Genomic DNA, 18,602 nt, shown 5'->3' on the forward strand with positions numbered 1-18,602 from the left:
AACGAACCTCAAAAAATGTGAAAATCACCAAGAACGCCAAAAATATCCAAATCATTTGAAAAGGTCAACAATGTCAAAGAAGTCAAACATGCAAAGAAAGTAAACTGCTCAAGTTTCAAGTGGTAAAACAAATGTAGGTTAAAAATTTCAAAGAGATGAAACTTGAAAAATCATATAAGTGACAATCAGGGTAAAGAAAGTCAGATTCAAATCCATCCAGCTATTGTACGGTTAATTTCGGTTTCTCCTCGGTATGCATCGATTAGTCCAGTTGAATTAAACAACTGAAATGTTATGAACAATATAAGGTTTCGAACTCACCAGACTGGTGATGGCTTGTGAATTAAGCTGCTAGATTGAATTGCAAATCTCCAAACTGGAATGATATTCCATGAGCATGTAAATTTATACAGTTTATCTCGAATCATAGTGGAAGAACATATACCGAACAAAGATAAGTCAGATTCGAATCGGATTGGTAAAAAAGCGAATATTTATGAGGACAAACAACTGTGCGAGCGAAACGTGTTTTGTTATTTTTCCCCTCTATTTCTAAATACTCTGCTTTTGTCGTTGACATGACAATCATCTGTTGTCAAAACAAAGTCACGCGGAATCCGCAGATGAATGACACTGCCGTATGACGAGCTGTCATATGCCGGAGCTGTGATGCTGAATGCTGTTTCTACTACTGATGCTGCTGGTCAAAAATACAAGCGCAAGTGCGCGAGCTTTAGATTAACAAGGTCAACCAGGCAAATTTGATGCTGACTTTTGTTTTTTTTTTTTTGTTTGGCCTGAACCTGTTTTAGCGGAAGATCGCTTCGTGCGTCATCGTTTGCTGACGGGTTTAGAAATATCAGCAACAAAGGAGAAATTGAAAATTCAACGAATCGTCTCTCACGAGAAGTGTGCTCTAGATTGTATCAAATACCAGTCAGTGACAGAAGATCGATAACGTTTTTCCCCAACCCTTGTCAGCAACGTGACAAAGCCGATTTGCTGCAGTTTGTTGTAAAGGCTTGCCCTCTCTGATTAGGATCCACTTCATGCTGACAGAGCCAACGAACAGCAAAAAGCCGACAATTAGTGTAGCTTGCTTGAACTTATTAGGAGCGTGCTTATTGCCTGCAAAAATTAACGACCTCCCAACAGTCGTCGTAGAGACAAGAAGAGGAGCCAAAATCAGCTTTACGACAATAACGTAATCCACGGGACCGTCTGTTGTCGGGTGTCAGCGCGTGATTCGTCTAAGCTCCCGTCGAGACACTAGCAAGAGATCGTTCGTTTCCCAAAACGAAGAACGGGGGGTGCTTGATCCATACCGGCCAGATCCTCCCTTTTCACCTTCCGCTTCGACATAGTTCGTAGTTTTCGTTCCATCTCGTCATTCGCGAGTTCAAGATTTGATCGCGCGCGCCCGTTATGAAGCTGTTGATCTGTGAAAATCCAAATTGGTCACGGCTCGGTTCTATAGCGGTCTATGAGTTTTTTTTTCGTTCCGTTGTTTTTTTTTTTTTTGTTGATATTGTTGTTTTTGTTTGTAGCGATCAAGATGCCACGATTAGCGTGTCGGGACGGGATTAGAGTTGCTGCGGTGACGACGAGTGCCACATGTTGGCCAGCCAGACAGGATTAGGAATCCAGATTATCTCGCCCGATCGATCTCGAACCCATTTAGCGATGGATTTCGAGATTTTGACAGCAGTTTTGCAATGTAAACTTTAGTGCGAAGTTTTCTTTTCAAACGAAAGGAAAGAACAGGTGGATATGTCGCACAACAACGGATACGGACTAGAAGATCCCTATCGGAGGAATCCATCAATGTCAGTAGTGTCGGAGTGAGAAATGGGTTTGGATATCAGAGACAGAGCGAAAGCATCCATTTGGAAACCAGCAAAATGTGACGAAAGAATAGTCGCCTTTCGGGTTTAATTTTTTTCTTGTCCCAGAGCCAAACAATAAATACCACGGACAGCGTGCCAATTTCTGTTGCAGAACACGTTTAATGCGGTCCGGCGAACCTCGGCCCACCACCGTCGGAACGGACGGGGTACGGACACTAACTAGGCGTGTGTCTTGCTCTGTTTTTCGTTGGACGAGAGAAAATCGATTCCAATCAACCGGGCAAGCAGAACGCGTGAACTGCATGAGGGGAAACAATTTGGCGTTTTTTTTTTCGGGGGGGGATTCTGGCATCAGTACGTGCGGTGCTTTCAAAATTAGGCTGCAGATTATGAAGATAAAATTGCGTTGGGTTTGACATGTTGGCTTCCAGCGCCAGCAGCGGGGTAACGTTGAGGGATAGGAGTAATTAAAAGCTGGTTCTATCAAGCAAACGAAAAAGCCGTTGCCTATTTTTGGAACGTTAACGATAGCTCATTAGCCCCGAAGCTTTCGCAATGCCGCGTGCTGTTGTTTGATTCGATTTTAAGTCCCGAAAGTTTGCCGCTGCAAATTGGGTTGATCTTTAACGCCTGATTGTGCGAAACAATCAAAACTGGAAAATTTGTCTGTGTCTTTACTTTTCGTGTTGTTCAACGAAGTTTGGGTGTTTTATTATTGACGAGTCAATGAACTAAATAAATTACGTCTATATTTCAATTAGAAGCCGATAAACTTAAACGAAAGTGAGGATGTAAATCATAGGTTTATCATTGCAGCTGTTTCTATGTTTTATGTTGAAAAATACCAAAAAAGGCGAATAAAACTCATTAATTTTTCTTCGAGCTATTGACAGAATCTACACACTTTTACATTGCTCTTTTATTTCACTGCACTTCTTAATTCTATCATTTTTCACTTATCACTTGCAAATACGCATTTCAGCGCTGACTAAGCGCCTTCTTCAGTGCTTAGATGGACTGCTGAGGAAATATCGAACCTTTTGAAAAAAATTAGACATTCGGTTTAAGAAACATACTTCAGAATTCATATCGGCTAAAAAAGACTCGGAAAAGGGAATAACTCACCATTTCAGATCCAAAATAGCCGAATATATTTTCCATGAAGACGCTATGACTACCGACAACATTAGTCTAGTTTGATCCGTAACATCCCCTTGAAAACTAGATGTCTCAGAAAGTTTAGTAATTTTCAAACAAAACCCAGTTACTCTTCTTAACAGAGATCAAGGTAATCACTTCTCATGGCTTTTCAAATGTCTACCTGAAATTCCCCGACCGCACGATCCTCTACCTAACTCAAGTTGTTTACGTTCTCTGACTTAAAATTTGTCCCATTGATTTACCTATATAACTATGAGAAGAAATTTAAAGGGTTCGCTATTTACTCAGCAGTCCATCTAAGCACTAAAAATGGCGCTGAGTCAGCGCTGGAATGTGTGTTTGCAAGTGATAAATGAAAAGTGATAGAATTCAAAAGTGAAGTGATATAAAACTGTAATGTTAAAGTGAATAAACCTGCCAAAAATTGAACAAAATAAAAACAGTAATAAAAATAACTATAAAAAATACCAATAAATGACAAAAGTGAAGAGACACACACGACAACAAATATAACAGAAATGTATGATAAATACAGCAAAAATTATGAAAAATAACAGAAAAATGACAAAACTTTCAAAAATTATATGAATGAAAAAGTGACAAAATTACAAAAACAATGTCACAAATGGTAAATAGTAGGAGGGTGGTATCCGGGATACGACCGCATAGTTGATGTAGGACTACAATATTATTTCATATTATATTTCCCTCTGGGGCTCTGTTTGTTTAAGCTCATTTTACTTTTGGCACGGTTCGATTTTGGCACACATGTGCCAAAACGAGCGATTATATCTTAACACATTTCTTAGTCTTCTTGATTATTACAACCAATTTAAGCTCAACATCCTCCAAAAGAAGGGTATTTTGGTTCTTTATGTTGCCGAAGCGAATGACCGGAATCGGTAAAACGGTTCCTGGATCATGACCGGAACATGTACCGGTAATGATGACACCCCGTTAAGCATACAGACGCGAGGCATAGTACGCTAGGCATAATGGACGGCAGGCATACGGACACGAGGCATATGGACGCGAGGCCGAATGGACGCGAGGCCGAATGGACGCGAGGCCGAATGGACGCGAGGCCGAATGGACGCGAGGCCGAATGGACGCGAGGCCGAATGGACGCGAGGCCGAATGGACGCGAGGCCGAACGGATGCGAGGCCGAATGGACGCGAGGCCGAACGGACGCGAGGCCGAATAAACGCTAGGCCGAAAGGACACAAGGCCAAGGGGAAGTGATATGGAATGTGTTATTATCGTCATCATCAACACAGCATTCGATAACATGTATTTCGCTTCAAAGTGTCATTTGAAAAGCAATACACTCGCGGCCTCCGGCCGACTCGCTGTCCGAGCGAATGCTGTCCTTACTCGCTACCGCTCGTTCGGACTTAACTAAGGGAAGAAAACTCTGTTTGAGTAGACCTAGCAAACCAGTAGATCAGTCGTTTGGGTGCGAGAGGCCGCCGCTTCCGACGGCGGGTCGGCGGCCGGCTCGGACTGCGGAAACCACGGCGGCTTAGTGCCGCCTCGTTTCCTTGCCCTCGATTATGCGTCTTCGCCGCATGATTTCAAGAAAAGGTATTATACCCAACTTAAACTTTTTAGGAATATAATAACACCTGAGCTACATAATTGGATCTCATGCGATCGTACAACATCGCATTCGGCCTCGCGTCCATTCGGCCTTGCGTCCATTCGGCCTCGCGTCCATTCGGCCTCGCGTCCATTCGGCCTCGCGTCCATTCGGCCTCGCGTCCATTCGGCCTCGCGTCCATTCGGCCTTGCGTCCGTTATGCCTTGTGGCAGTATGCCTCGTATCCATTATGCCTCACATCCATTATGCCTCGCGTCTGTATGCCTAGCATACTATGCCTAACATCCATATGCCTAGCGTCCATATGCCTCGTGTCCCGTCCCCACCGGTAATATGTATAGTGATCATGATCTAAGCAGTACTAAGCCTCTAATTACTCGGGTAGTAATATCAGGTCATCAGCCTCAATTCATCAAACGACACCTCAAACGACTTGGAACTAAACGGGGTCTGTATTTTGATTATTTATTTGCAGCACTCTATTTTAGAAGAAAAAAATATTCTCTTCAACATTGATGAAAACCTTTCATTCTAATACAGTCAATTTTCTCCGAAAAGGCAAGCTTCTATACAGACCTAAATTGAGTACGATTTAGTAGAAATAAAACAATATTTATTTGTCTTGTGAAAGATGTCTCACTCTCCGATCATTAAGCGGCAAAGATGTCACATAATAAAATTTTCCTGCAGGTACAAATTCGTGGAAAAAATAACAATAAAAAATTACAGTTTTTGAACCAAAATGTATTTTTACATTTAAATGGACATGAGAAAAACAGAGTGTAGAGTTCAAATATAAACAACGCATTTTATCTGTACAATGAACCTAATTTATATACCCTGATATCCGTCTCTACCGACACGTACAGAATTTTTCTGTCCCCGGTGGCGCAGCGTATTTTGCGGCACCTGAATAATCATATTGAATTTTGATATTTGCTACTACATATACGAAATAAGAAGAAGACAATTCAAACGGCAATTCGATTGTGTTCCAGATCGCAAAACGATACCTACACGTTAACCCAACACGCCCCACTGTGCGTCGGCAACGGAAATGTAGTCTTCACTTGGCTTGGCTGCACACAAATGAATATCGAGTTCTACTGCACTGATAGACGACGGGTGACCAGCGCTTTATTCGTACATTGCTCGGTGCAGTACTGTTGCCAGTGCCAGCATGTTTTACATCAAGACATCAGTTTTAATAACATTCTAACAGCAGAACGTAAAACTGTCTGATAATGGAGGTGGTTACGAACTTTCCGAAAAAGCTTCACCTTCAAGACATCAATATAGTCTAGGCTCATAGAAGCAAACGTTAGTTGACCTATTGGGACGGGGAGATTCTGTCATTTTTTTGCCACTGCTACCGTGATAGACATTCGTTTAGCCGCATTTGAAAAAAACTTGAACCACTTACAAAACAATTAGGAATATTCTTTTTATCGGGATACTTGTTTGTTGTAGTGGTAGTATATTTCAGTCACTTTTATTGGAAGGACACCTGTCACGCTCACATACGCACAAGACAGCATCAGTGGATGTAAACATTCAAGCGTCGTTTTTCCCCGAGACATACGTTTAGCCGCAGGGCATAAAAATCAGGTTTTCGTATAATCACCGAGGCTTTATCTGTGTTTTTTTCGAAAAATTACTGTGGAGTGTTCAATTTACAAGGTAAATAGTAAATGTACAATTTAAGAAATCATTCCGATTAGTAATTCACGTTTAATCTAAAAGAATGGCGAAAGGTACTCGATTGGCGGAGGAGGAGCGAAAAATAATAATGATTTTGAAAGAAGAACAGCTTTCTAATCGCTCAATCGCAACGAAAATTGGTCGATCTGAGAAAGTTGTACGGGATTTCTTGAAAAAGGGTCCGCAATATGGGATAAAACGACCAACAAAAGGGAACACTAAAGTTACTTTGCGTCTTAAAGGTCAAATAAGACACGAAGCAACCAAGAAACGATTGTCTTGCGCTCAAATTAAGGTAGAATTGGGTGTTCCACCCAGTTAATCACAAATCGTATATCAATGTACGAAAATTATCGCAAATATATCTTAACGAGTTCGAAATCGTATACCACACTTATTATCATGCGCAGAAACTCAGTTTTAATTGTATATCATGATGGAGTCTAACTGATTTACGATTGTAGACTTATAATTGTAAGATAGTGTGAAACAAATCATTTTCAATCGGAAATTATCGTATTTAGATACGTATATCAATGAATTGCATACTATTATTCCTCAGTACGTATATCGCCTCCAAAAAAGTGCGAGTTTGTATGTTATATATGAGTGTGGATATTGGAATTGAAACATAATTATACGTATGAAAATGTTGACTGGGCAGTAACGAAGAGGCATATTGCGCGCATCTTGCACGAGTCACCAAACATTAAATGGAAGAAACTGCAAGGGAAGCCGAAACTGACCGCCACCCATAAGCAGAACCGTCTCAATTTCGCCCGGCAATACATGGAATGGAAACTAGAATGGCGAAATGTTGTGTTTTCCGACGAAAAAAAGTTCAATTTGGATGGCCCGGACTGTTACAGTTGCTATTGGCACGATTTAAGTCAACAGAATGTCGTGAGATCGAAGCGAAACTTAGGTGGCGAAGTTTGATGGTTTGGTGAGCCTTTTCCTATTACAGCAAGCTTCCCATTAGTTTCGTTTCCACCCGAATGAACTCCGAGAAGTACCTTGAGCTACTTGAGGACGTTTTGATTGGCCATATTGAGAATAACGCTTCCGAGGGTATCGTTTTTCAGCAGGCTAACGCGTCGATCCACGTTTCCAAGCAATCAAAGGCATGGTTTGCTGAGAGGGACATTCCGCTCCTTGAATGGCCAGCTTGCAGTCCCGATTGCAATCCCATAGAGAACCTCTGGGGAATCTTGGCCGGCATGGTCTAAGCAAACGGACGACAGTTTGACAACATTTCCAGCCTCAAGGCAGTAATTTAGGAGTGTTGGGCTAAAATTGAGATGGCAACACTTCAGAAGCTGTCTGACTCGATGCCGAATAGAATTTTTCAAGTGATCCGAAATAGAGAGGGACATACTAAATATTAGACACCGATTGAACTGTAAATTTGCCACACAATGTTTGTTTTTCTCGATATTTGAAGATGCGGCTGAACGAATGTCTACCCAAATTTCACACTTTTGAATCGTTTTGAGTACAAAAAGTGAACTGTTACTGTTTTTTAATAATAAATTTGATGAAAATAAACAACCTTCGTTATTTATCAGCAAAACTGAACAAAAAACTGATCTATTTTTTCGAATATTGAGAAAAAATAGGGTGCGGGTAAACGAATGTCTACCACTGTATACAGGATATCACAGCAAGCAGATGGTGTCTACCAGTGTTGATAAAAGTCATTTTCCCCAGCAAAATTCTTCGAAAATTACAGCCAATCATTTTCAATTTTCACTTCCAATGATCGCAGCACTCTTTCAGATACACTAGATTTTCGTCCTAGTAACGTGCTGTTATACTCAGATGAAATAGATCGCGCGCATCGTTCATGGTCACGGAATAAAATTTGACGACAAATCCAACCAAATGATCTTCACTTCAAAGCGAAAAAGAAAAACAAACAGTCTACTCAACCAAAATAAACCTCACCGAAACACTTTTTCATTGACACTGACCGATGCCTTGACAATCTTCGTTAACTGATAAACTGATTTTGTTGTCTTGCTTTCATCGCATGAAATATGATGAGGTGTTTTGACAGTTCACTTCCATGCAAAAAGCGGGAAGGGAGAACTCTGAAAAGATTGTAAAAAAATAACGTTTCTGGATGCCTTTTTTCACTTTCACTCAAGACTGTCAACAAATATCAACCCTGGTGTCTACTCAAGAAGTCTGTGCCAGGCGTGCTCGCATGTGATGTGTCAAAATGATGGAAAAGAAAACAGCAATTTAGATAAAAATAGAACAAAAGTAAATTCAAATTGAGATAGTAAGAAACAGAAACTAACATCAAATGAAAATGTGTCAAAACTCTCACAAATACAGTCATGGAGAAAATAATAAATACACTTGCAGTTTTGGTTAATTTTCCATATTTTGGACACTGATTTTAGTTGTTATATGATGTTATGTTACGTCATTACGATCTGCAGACACTCTCTTTCAAAGAGGAACGGAGAAATAACTGGAATTTTTTTGTGTCGGTGATTCCGGAAAAATTTATGCGTGAGGTAGTGTTTTTTAGGTGGCGAAGAAAATAAATACACTATTGAAATATATATACAAAGCATTCCAAATAAGCTTTATTTCTCTACATATCGTTAGCAAAGTGACCTTTTACGTTACAAAGCTCTCTTTCAATATTTCGTGGTCTGTCCTTTGTTTTGTAAAAGCATATTTATTCTACGTGGTGTGTTTACCACCAAGTTTTCGCGAGTAGAAGCTGCATTTCCGACGTTCCATAAGTCTGTTTCATTCTTTAGATGATGCTTTCCAGTTATTCGTCCGTTCCTCTTTGAAAGAGAGTGTCTGCAGATCGTAATGACGTAATATAACATCATATAGCAACTTAAATCAGAGCGCAAATATGGAAAATTAACCAAAACTGCAAGTGTATCTATCATTTTCTGCATGACTGTATATGATATAAAAAAATAAGATAGAAACAAAACAGGAGACAAATAAATGAATACAACATTAGCCAAAAGCATGCTAAAAATGAGATAAAAATGAAACAGTATGAGGAAGCGAAGATACAACAACTAACTAAAAATGAAACTAATCTCGAATAAATACATGTCGATAATGAAACAAAAATAATACATAAATGATTCAAAAATTAAGCAATGACTTGGACCAAAACAGAAAAAAATTAAAAACAAGTAAAAAAAAACAAAAACAACAACGAGAGAAAATGGCCAAAATTAGTTAAAAATCAATTATTAGATAACAATGTGATTAGTTAAAAGTAATACTAAAATGAAAAAAAATTAGATAAAAATTAAGCGAAAACAAAACATAAACAAAATTAATATATGAGACAAAATTGTGTCAACAATAATACAAAAAATGAGACATGAGAAAATGAAAATTGAATGCATTTGGTAAAAAAAAAAACTAGAGACAAAAATTAATCCGGAATGAATTTGTATCCGGAATAAATTTGTAAAATAAAATAAAAATGTGACAAAATAAGAGAAAAAATAAGACTTAATCTTATTATTTATTTATTTCAATATAGTGACTTTAACTTTTAGTCATTCGTCACTTAAGATTAAAACTTAGGTGACTGTGAGATAAAAACAGAAAATGTGTTAAAAAATACATAAATAAATGGTAAAAAAATTAAAAGTGTCAAGCAGTGACAATAGTTGTGGTGTTAAATAGGCGAAAAAAAAAACAGAAAACGAATTAGACAAAAATAAGTTTAAAATATGTTGAACTTAAGATAACATTAGGACAGTGTGAGAGAACAGAATGACAGTAAAGATGAAGGCAAAAGTTAAAAATGGACGAAATGGCCAATAATAAGACAACATCTAAAAATAAAATTAATATTGAATAAACATTTGCCAAAAATGAAACAAAAAAAAAGACGACTGACTTGATAGGCCAGCATCGTGCCTCGAGAACAACTGGGAGATAGCCTATACAGAAATGAAACAATATCTTGGACAAAAAATGAGATATAAATAACAACAAAAAAAAAATAAAAACGGGATAAACTGCCACTATTCGCATAACAGTCCTATGTAAAATTTTGGTGTTTTCTTGTTTTTTTTTTGCGGGAATGGGTCAAGAAAAGCCATTAAAAAAGTAAGGTTTGATTTCCACAAACTTGATTTGAATGGCTATTCTTGAAGAGCATACCAAAAAGGACATTTTCACAAAAAAAAAAAAAACAAGCAAACACAAAATTTTACCTAGGACTGTTGAGCGTAAAGCGACAGTAAAGATAATCAAAAGTTGAAAATCAGTTAAGAATCTGAAAAATTGTGTCGAAAATGAGACGGAAATAATTAAAGAAAAAAAAAATAAAACTAAAATGGAAACAAAAATTAAACAAAAAGGAGATAAAAATTAAACGAAAACAAAACAAAAAAAGCGTGTATGGGACAAAAATGTGGCAACAATGATACGAAAATGAGTCATAAGAAAATTAAAATTGAATGTAATGAATGTAATAATCAGAAACAAAAATGAATCAGGAATGAAATGAAAATTTAGATGAGAATAAAATAAAAATGAGACAAAATAAAAGAAAAACAAGACCAAAACTTAGGTAACTGTAAGATAAAAATTAAAAAAAAAAACAAAAATATGAAAAAAAGTGTTGAAAAAAAAACTGAGACAACAATTGAACCAAACAGTGGAAAACATCATAAAAGGTTAAAAATGTCAAACAGTGACAAGTGTTGTGGTAAGCGGAAAATTGAAAAAAAAGCTGCTAGAAACGATACAAAAATAAGACAAATGTTAAACCAAAATTTAAAAAAATTAGAAAAATAAGGCTAAAACTGAGACAAAAATTAGGCACAACAAAATGAGACAAAACGTTGTCAGTTATAAACTTAATAAATATGAGAATAATCAATTAAGAAAAGTCAAAAGTGAGACGAAAATACGACAAAATGAGAGAAAAAATGGCGAAACAATAACATGGCAGAAACAAGATAAAATTGAGACAAAAGCAAACCAAAAACGACAAAACAAAATAAAAAATAACAGAAAAACTGAAAAATGTAAAAATGCAAAAATTCGGTGAAAATCAGACAAAAATGTATCGTTAATGACGAGTTTGATTGGATGAAAATAAGGCAGACATAAAAAGACAGATATAAGACAGAAACCTACAATATCAAAAATAAGGCAAAAATGAGACAAAGTTGTAACAAAAGTTAAATAGAGATAAACCAAACATGTGGAAATGAAAAAATAACAAGTAAGTTGAAAATAATATAATTATTACAAAAAATAAGAGAAAAAAGAAACAATAATTGATAACAAGAAGTCAAAAATGAGTATAAAATAAAACAAGAAATTGGACAAAAATAAACCAAAAATAAAAAAAGGCGTAAGCAAAAAAGTGAGCAAAGCGTGGCAACAGTGATACAAAAATAAGTAAAAAAGCAGTTAAAATTGAACAAAAATTTAATGAATATGTTAGAAATACGGAGAGACGAAAATGAGACAGAAATGGGATAAAAATTACTCGAAAATAAAACAATGGTTTAGACAAACATAGGTTAGAAATGAGATGAAAACAAAACTAAAATGTGAAAAAAACAGAATGAAAAACGAGATTAAATTATAACAAAATGGAGCAAACATAAAGTACAAGATCAGACAAAAATGACTGAAGAATGGAAAATGGTCCAGAAACCAAAATTAGGAAGAAATTTTGGTCTAGAGCTCTATAGCAATGTTTTAGAGAAAAACTTTTTTCTACAAAGTTGTTACATATGATAAAGCGCTTATTGAAAAATTATTAAAAATTAGGGTGACCAAAATTTCGATGCAATCAAGCATTTACCTTTTTTTGTTTTTGTAGAAAGAAGAAAAACGTATTCTACATAACATTCATGTATTGGATGTATTTTATATCGAAAAATTCATAACTTTTGAACCAGTTGATCGATTTTCGATCTTCTTGGATCAAATTACAGTTAATTATTTTATAAGAAAAAATATATTAAAGGAAAAAAATAGAGAAAATAAATCTGCATGCTTGTATATGCACAATATATAAAATTATTGAAATTTTTGTTATGTTTTTAAATTGTATTTACTCAAATTTCAAAAATAACATATGTTTAAAAATTCCTCCATTTGCAGAGTCAAGTATTCTTTTCAAAATGAGACCAAGAGATATTTTTTTATTTTTGCCCCAAAAAGAATGACAAACAAATGAAAAACGCATATTTTATGATGAAAAACATTGATAACTTTAAGTATAATTGAGATATTTACGGTGTCAGCATTGCAAATTGTTACTCATAAAGCTTCGTTCAGACAGTTTTAAGGTAAAACTTGAAATAAAGAAGTTAGAGCGCAAAATGTGTTTTTTTCAATGTTAATCGATGGTTTTCAAAGATAGAGAAAAAAAATTTTCCACAAAGTTACTGAAAATTAATGGAGCTATAACATTGTAGAATAAATTTTTCTTATATTCACAAAGATAAAAAAGTTAGATATTTGATTGCAAAGAAAATTTTGGTCACCCTAATTTTTGATACTTTTCCAATAAGCGCTTTATCATATGTAACAACATTGCAGAAGAAAGTTTTTCTCTAAAACATTGCTATAGTGCTCTAGACCCAAAATTCCTCCTAAATTTGATTTCTGGACCATTGTGGAATGATAAGAAACACTAAAATAATCAAGGTAAAAAATAAGACAAGAATGAGACAAAGTTGTAACAAATATAAGATAAAAACAAAACTAAGACAAATGTGACGAAATAGTTGATTGCAAGTCGGTCGAAAATGAAACAAAACCAAGTAAAAAGTGAGTCAAAATTATGAATATAGTGAAAATTACCAGAATAGTTAGTTGCAAGTCGGTCGAAAATGAAACAAAACCAAGTAAAAAGTGAGTCAAAATTATGAATATAGTGAAAATTACCAGAAAGAGAGAGGCATCAGAAAAGAAATGAAAATGAGACAACAATGAAAACACTATTTAGACAAAAATAAGATGAAAATGAGACGCAAGCAAGAGAAAAATAGGACAAAAATATAATAAACTTTAGTATCGTTTAGGTAAAAATCAGACCAAAATGACACAACAGAGATAGAACGAATACAAAAATGAAGCAAAACCTTCAACTTAACTGTAAAAACTAAACCACTACAAAATATTTCGAAGATGGCTCAAAATATTTGGAATGATTTTTAGTGTCGTTCAAAAGGTATTACGGCAAACACCTGAACGCATTTCACATCGTTAACTTCCTAAATACAACATTTAAAATTGCATTACACACTGCCTGAGAAGAAAAATAGAAAGTTTAGCAACCCGGAAAGCCATCCAGTTATAGTTTCTTCTAAATAGCATTGAGCTTTTTTTTCGGAAAAAACACAGAGAACCTCAGAATGGAGCAAAATAACTTTCTTCAAAACTACTGATTATAATAGTATTTTTTTTACTTTTAAAAAAGCAAAGCAAAGCCTTGGTGCTACATTCCGATTCGGAACTTGACCTTCTGTTTACTATACACATACTTCGCAGCCAACCGTTAAGTGTACAGGACAATGCTGGGCTAGCGCTACAATCATACTGACACTAACAGTCTCTCCCGAGTCAAGACTCGAACCTACGACGACTGGCTTGTTAGCCAGCATCGTACCTCGAGACCAGCTGGGGAGATACTTTTAAAGATAGGATAAAACCAATTCAGCTAAATCTCTTCATGCCAGAAAAAATCAAAAACTTTGTACCGTTAAAGAGATAAAATCATAAGTATACTCAAAACACTGTTGCCACCGATGCACACTGTTTCCAAAGCTGCAAAAACGTGATCGAAATTATTTTGACCCAAAGACATTGATTTTAGATCCATAACGTCTTCAGCAAAGTTGTTCCATTAATTATTCTCTTGTTATAGAAGTTGCGATTGCATGATTAATCCACTTAACAGTGAGAAACGAATTTTAGTTTTCTCATTTTGAAATATAAAAGTCCACTTTGTTCAGCAAAGCTGTAGCGAATTTTAAAAGTAACAACTTTGTTGAAGACATCATGATGCATCATACTTCTATTCATCCATTTAAATGGACTTTTGTGGAGTTTTCCATAGATTAATACTAAAAATCTTTTTTTTCTATGTAATGATTTTCTAAAATTTTTAAATGTAGAGATTTTTTTGTAGAGACAAAATTGTTTGCTACAACGAAACAAACAATATCTTCAAAGAAAGTTCATTTTTATCTCACATATATTTTTGGTTGTTGACGATTTTTACTAGAATGATGCGCTAATTTACACTAATTACTCTTAATTCAAAAAATAAAATTTTAGAAGTTGTAGTGTCTTCAGTAAAGTTGTTCTATTAATTATTTCCCATTTTGTAGAGGTTGAAATTTTGTGAATAATGTACCTAAAATTGAGAAATAAGTTGTATTTTTCTCATTTTTGCATATAAAAATCCACTTTTCTGAGTAAAGTTTTTGCACATTTTATAAAAATAAACAACTTTGTTGAAGACACTATACGTCTGCTAATTTAAATAAACTATTGTAAATTTTTCTCTAGAATGCCCCTAAAATCATTTTTTTTAGCATAACTTTCAATGTTGTTAACTACAAGTTCATCGAAGAAATTTGATTCTTATCTCTCAAGTTTATTTAGTTAATAAAGATTTTTATTAAAATAATGCATTTATTTATTTACAAATATCAGACAGCGAGAGACAAATGCCTATATCTGGACTAAATGACGTTTTACTTATACCTAAATATAGAAAAGGTTTAGTCTGCAGATATTTGCAGATTTTAAAGGTATCTGCTAGTAAATTAATGCATTGTTTCAGTAAAAATCGTCAATAACTGATATGAGAGATGAAAATAAACTTTCTTGAATGAAATTGTGTGTTTTTTGATAGTAAACAACAATGTAGAATATTGGAAAATTGTAGAAAATCGCCACTGAATGTTATATCAAAAAAATGATTTTTAGTGGCCATCTGTAGAAACCTCCACAAAAGTCCATTTGAAATAGCAGATAGAAGTATGGTACTTTTGAGAAAGTTGTTTCTTATAAAATGTGCAACAACTTTGCCGAACATAGTGAATTTTATATGCAAGAGTTAAAAAAGTAAGATTCGCTTCTCACTGTTAAGTGGATTAATCACAAAATTATAACTTTTATAAAACGGAGAATAATATTGAATGAACTTTTCTGAAGGCACTAGGCTCTAAAATTTATTTTTTTGGGTCAAAATAATTTCGATCACGTTTTTGCAGCTTTGGAAACAGTGTGCGATGCTTCGAAGCTTTGAAGGCAGTGTAAGATTCAGTTAAGCGCGCTGCTGGAGCGTAATTTCGTGCCCGTTCAAAGCATTGTACGGTTCTGATGGCCATGCCATGAGTTTTTAACCATAAGATCTTACACTTAAGCTGGTGGATCAGAATTTATAACTTCGAATTGTACTGTTCCGCAGGTTACATATGCGTGGCAGAAATTCAAATGATAGTTCTGCCATATGAAAAGGAATTCATCCATTACAGTGCTGTGAGAATTACCATACTAAATAACAGGAGGGGTTGTGTGCAAATCCACGACCGCAAGGTTGAAGTAGAATACTTTTACAAGAAAAATAACCCGGCTGCTTGCGTGTCAGTCATTTGTCCTAGTAAATAAACGTTGACTAATCAGATCAATCGAATCTTGCGCTTCAACAAGGATTGACCATTTTCAATAATATAGTAAGTTGCTTGTCATGGTTGGGGCTTGACAGTTTTTAAATTTTGAGATGAAAATTTTTCGGATGTCGTGCTCATCACTGAAGGAAAAGATAATTCAGTACGTTTTGAGACACGGAGATGAAGTAAATTTATAACTTTTACAAATTTAAAAATGTGAATTAACTCATTAGAAAATATTAACTCTTCAATCAAGTTTAAGTTTTTATTTCATCCTGAAAAGGACAATTTGTTGTTCATTTTAGTATCGGATAAGATGCCGATCACATGTTTGCGTTATCATTGACAGGTCGAACAAAGTATTCCTTGTGATAAAGTAAACAATGAAATGCTGATATAACACTCACAACTAGACGGCTCACGTGTTGTCAAAATGAATCAACTTTTCATTGAATGCATTTACTAGTGCCCACTATCGCACAGAGACTGCATTTCACTAAAGTGCCTCACTGCATCACCAGCAACTAGTGCGCTATCCAGAGCCATGCCACAGTTGCGACCACTATACGCTGCCATTGGTATCCACTGTCCCTGCATCAGCTGGCCCAGCTGCTATCGTTGCTGGAATCCGCTGCAACTAGTGCGCTATCCATTGCTACGCCACAGCTGTGGCCACTTTCCGCCATCGCTGGTATCCACTGCACTGCTAGTGCTGCTGCTAAGGGAGGACGACTGCTGTTGTCGCTGTCTAGAACTATTATGAGCGGCTTCGGCTGAAACAGGCTCTTATATAGGCCAAATAGCATGTTTTAAATTGCAAGGTATATGATTCTGTCGACCGTGCTTGGGAAGCAATCATATAACGACCAATCAGAGGTTGAACTTTTCGTTTTGATAAGGCTTGACTATTTTCAATAGTACAATAGTGTGAATAATAAAATTACAATTATCTTCTTTTGGGAATCTATTGCTGCAAGAACGAAGGAAATCCATCGAATACTAACCGATTTATTAGCATTTGGAATTGGACATATTTTTCACTGTTTTTGGTTTTAGATTTTCATTTTACATCCCTAACTTCCTGAGAGAAGTGTTCTACTTCAAAAATGAAAAAAAGAGTAAGAGCATGGATCAATGATTCCACTGTTCGTCCGTGTTGCAATCAAAGTTCTCGTGGAATATTTCTGAAAGAAGGTAAACTTCTGGCTTAGTGCAGAGTAGCAATACAAGAAACACCAAATCTTATTTAAAAAACAAAAAATGGTAATGGCATGCTTCTGTGCTGTTTCGTATCAAAAAAGATCTTCTCTGATCTGATCTGAAAATTATGATGTACGTGAATCCATCAATCAACCCTGCGTCTCCAGTGTTGTTTATGGAATCATAAATTAAATAAATTTCTCCGGCGTTCGAGCTAAAAACAACAACGATAGCAAACCAAACACAGCAACAGCGCTTCCGTGTTTTCCCTTCTCTCACGCGACGCCTTGAGGTCAAATCCATTCGCAGCCCGAAAACTATCGGAATGACTGGCGAACGGAAAAATTTGTTTGTTTTGATGAGCGCGCCTAATGGAGGCCAACCGTGTATTTATTTGATGATAGAACTAACTGACACATTCTGCCTCGCTCGAGTTACGCTGATTTTTCTTGGCCTGACAGTAGTCACGGCACCCCGCAAAATTATAGGTTGTCAATTAGTGTTCATTGAAATGGAGAGCGAAAAGTCGCAATTGTTTGCGATTGCAAACGTTTTGTGAAGGCGATGATGGTGACGGGCGAAGAGGGTGGCGTAGGCGCCTTCAATCAACTTAACGACGACAACCGACATCGTCGTTAGAGAGACGGGTATGCGATCGACTTTTCTCCAGCTGGAGTGAGAAGCGAAGGCGCAATTTCGCGGCGCTTAACGTTCAATTGCGAAGTGTGCCACCGACACAAAACAATTAGCATAGATTGCACTGCCGAAGCGAACAGCATCAATCGTGATCAATCAACACCGGTCGACTGGAAGATTCATGTTAACAACCCTCGGGCGCGCGAGAGTTTCAACGATCGATTAGAGTGCGAGTGCGAGCTGCACTGCTGAACACGCCTTTCAGGTAATTCAAAGCTGAACTTCGTCGAGCACGGAATACCCCAATTGAAACTGTCTACAAGACAACAACTTCCAAGTATTTGCGCGTCGACATTTTTAAAGTACATATATGTATTTATTTCGAATTAGAAGCAACAAAACAGCGCATGCAAAATAAGAAGCTGATGAACTCGCGGCCTGTTTTTGTTTTCGTTTTCGTCAGTCGGATTTTTGCATTTGACACTTTGTCTCAGGACAGACAGCGATGGCCGTCTGCCAACAATTTTGCTCGGATTGCTCTGGCGTCGTCGTCGTTGTCGTCGTGGATGGAGCGCCACCGGTGCGGCCGTGACCGTTCATCCGTGCATCTGCGCTCCAAACAGTCACTCTAGTCGGCACTCGGTCGGTCGATGTGTGTTCTATAAGTAGAAATATTTTGATTTTATCCAATTCTTGAGTGCTATTTTTGGACCGGCCGCGAGAGAGATTGCCGTTTTTTTTCCTGCTCCCCTGCCTCGGGGTACATGATGTTTTTCCCGGTTTTTCCGAGCGCTCGT

General features: G+C 36.5%; 1 protein-coding gene across 7 annotated transcripts in view; it reads left to right on the forward strand.

Annotated features, from left to right (window-relative positions):
- Nucleotides 1-18,602, forward strand: part of LOC129718356 (calcium/calmodulin-dependent protein kinase type II alpha chain) — a 134,707-nt gene that overhangs the window by 75,963 nt on the left and 40,142 nt on the right. Inside the window, exon 1 of one of the 7 annotated variants that reach the window (XM_055669066.1) lies at nt 18,052-18,070. The exons of the other annotated variants lie outside the window; for them this stretch is intronic. The gene's annotated coding sequence lies outside the window, so the exon portion shown is untranslated. Of the gene's footprint in view, nt 1-18,051; nt 18,071-18,602 lie in introns of those variants that run through there. 7 annotated transcript variants of the gene reach the window in all.

Source organism: Wyeomyia smithii, chromosome 1, assembly GCF_029784165.1.
Source record: "Wyeomyia smithii strain HCP4-BCI-WySm-NY-G18 chromosome 1, ASM2978416v1, whole genome shotgun sequence".
Lineage (NCBI taxonomy): Eukaryota > Metazoa > Arthropoda > Insecta > Diptera > Culicidae > Wyeomyia > Wyeomyia smithii.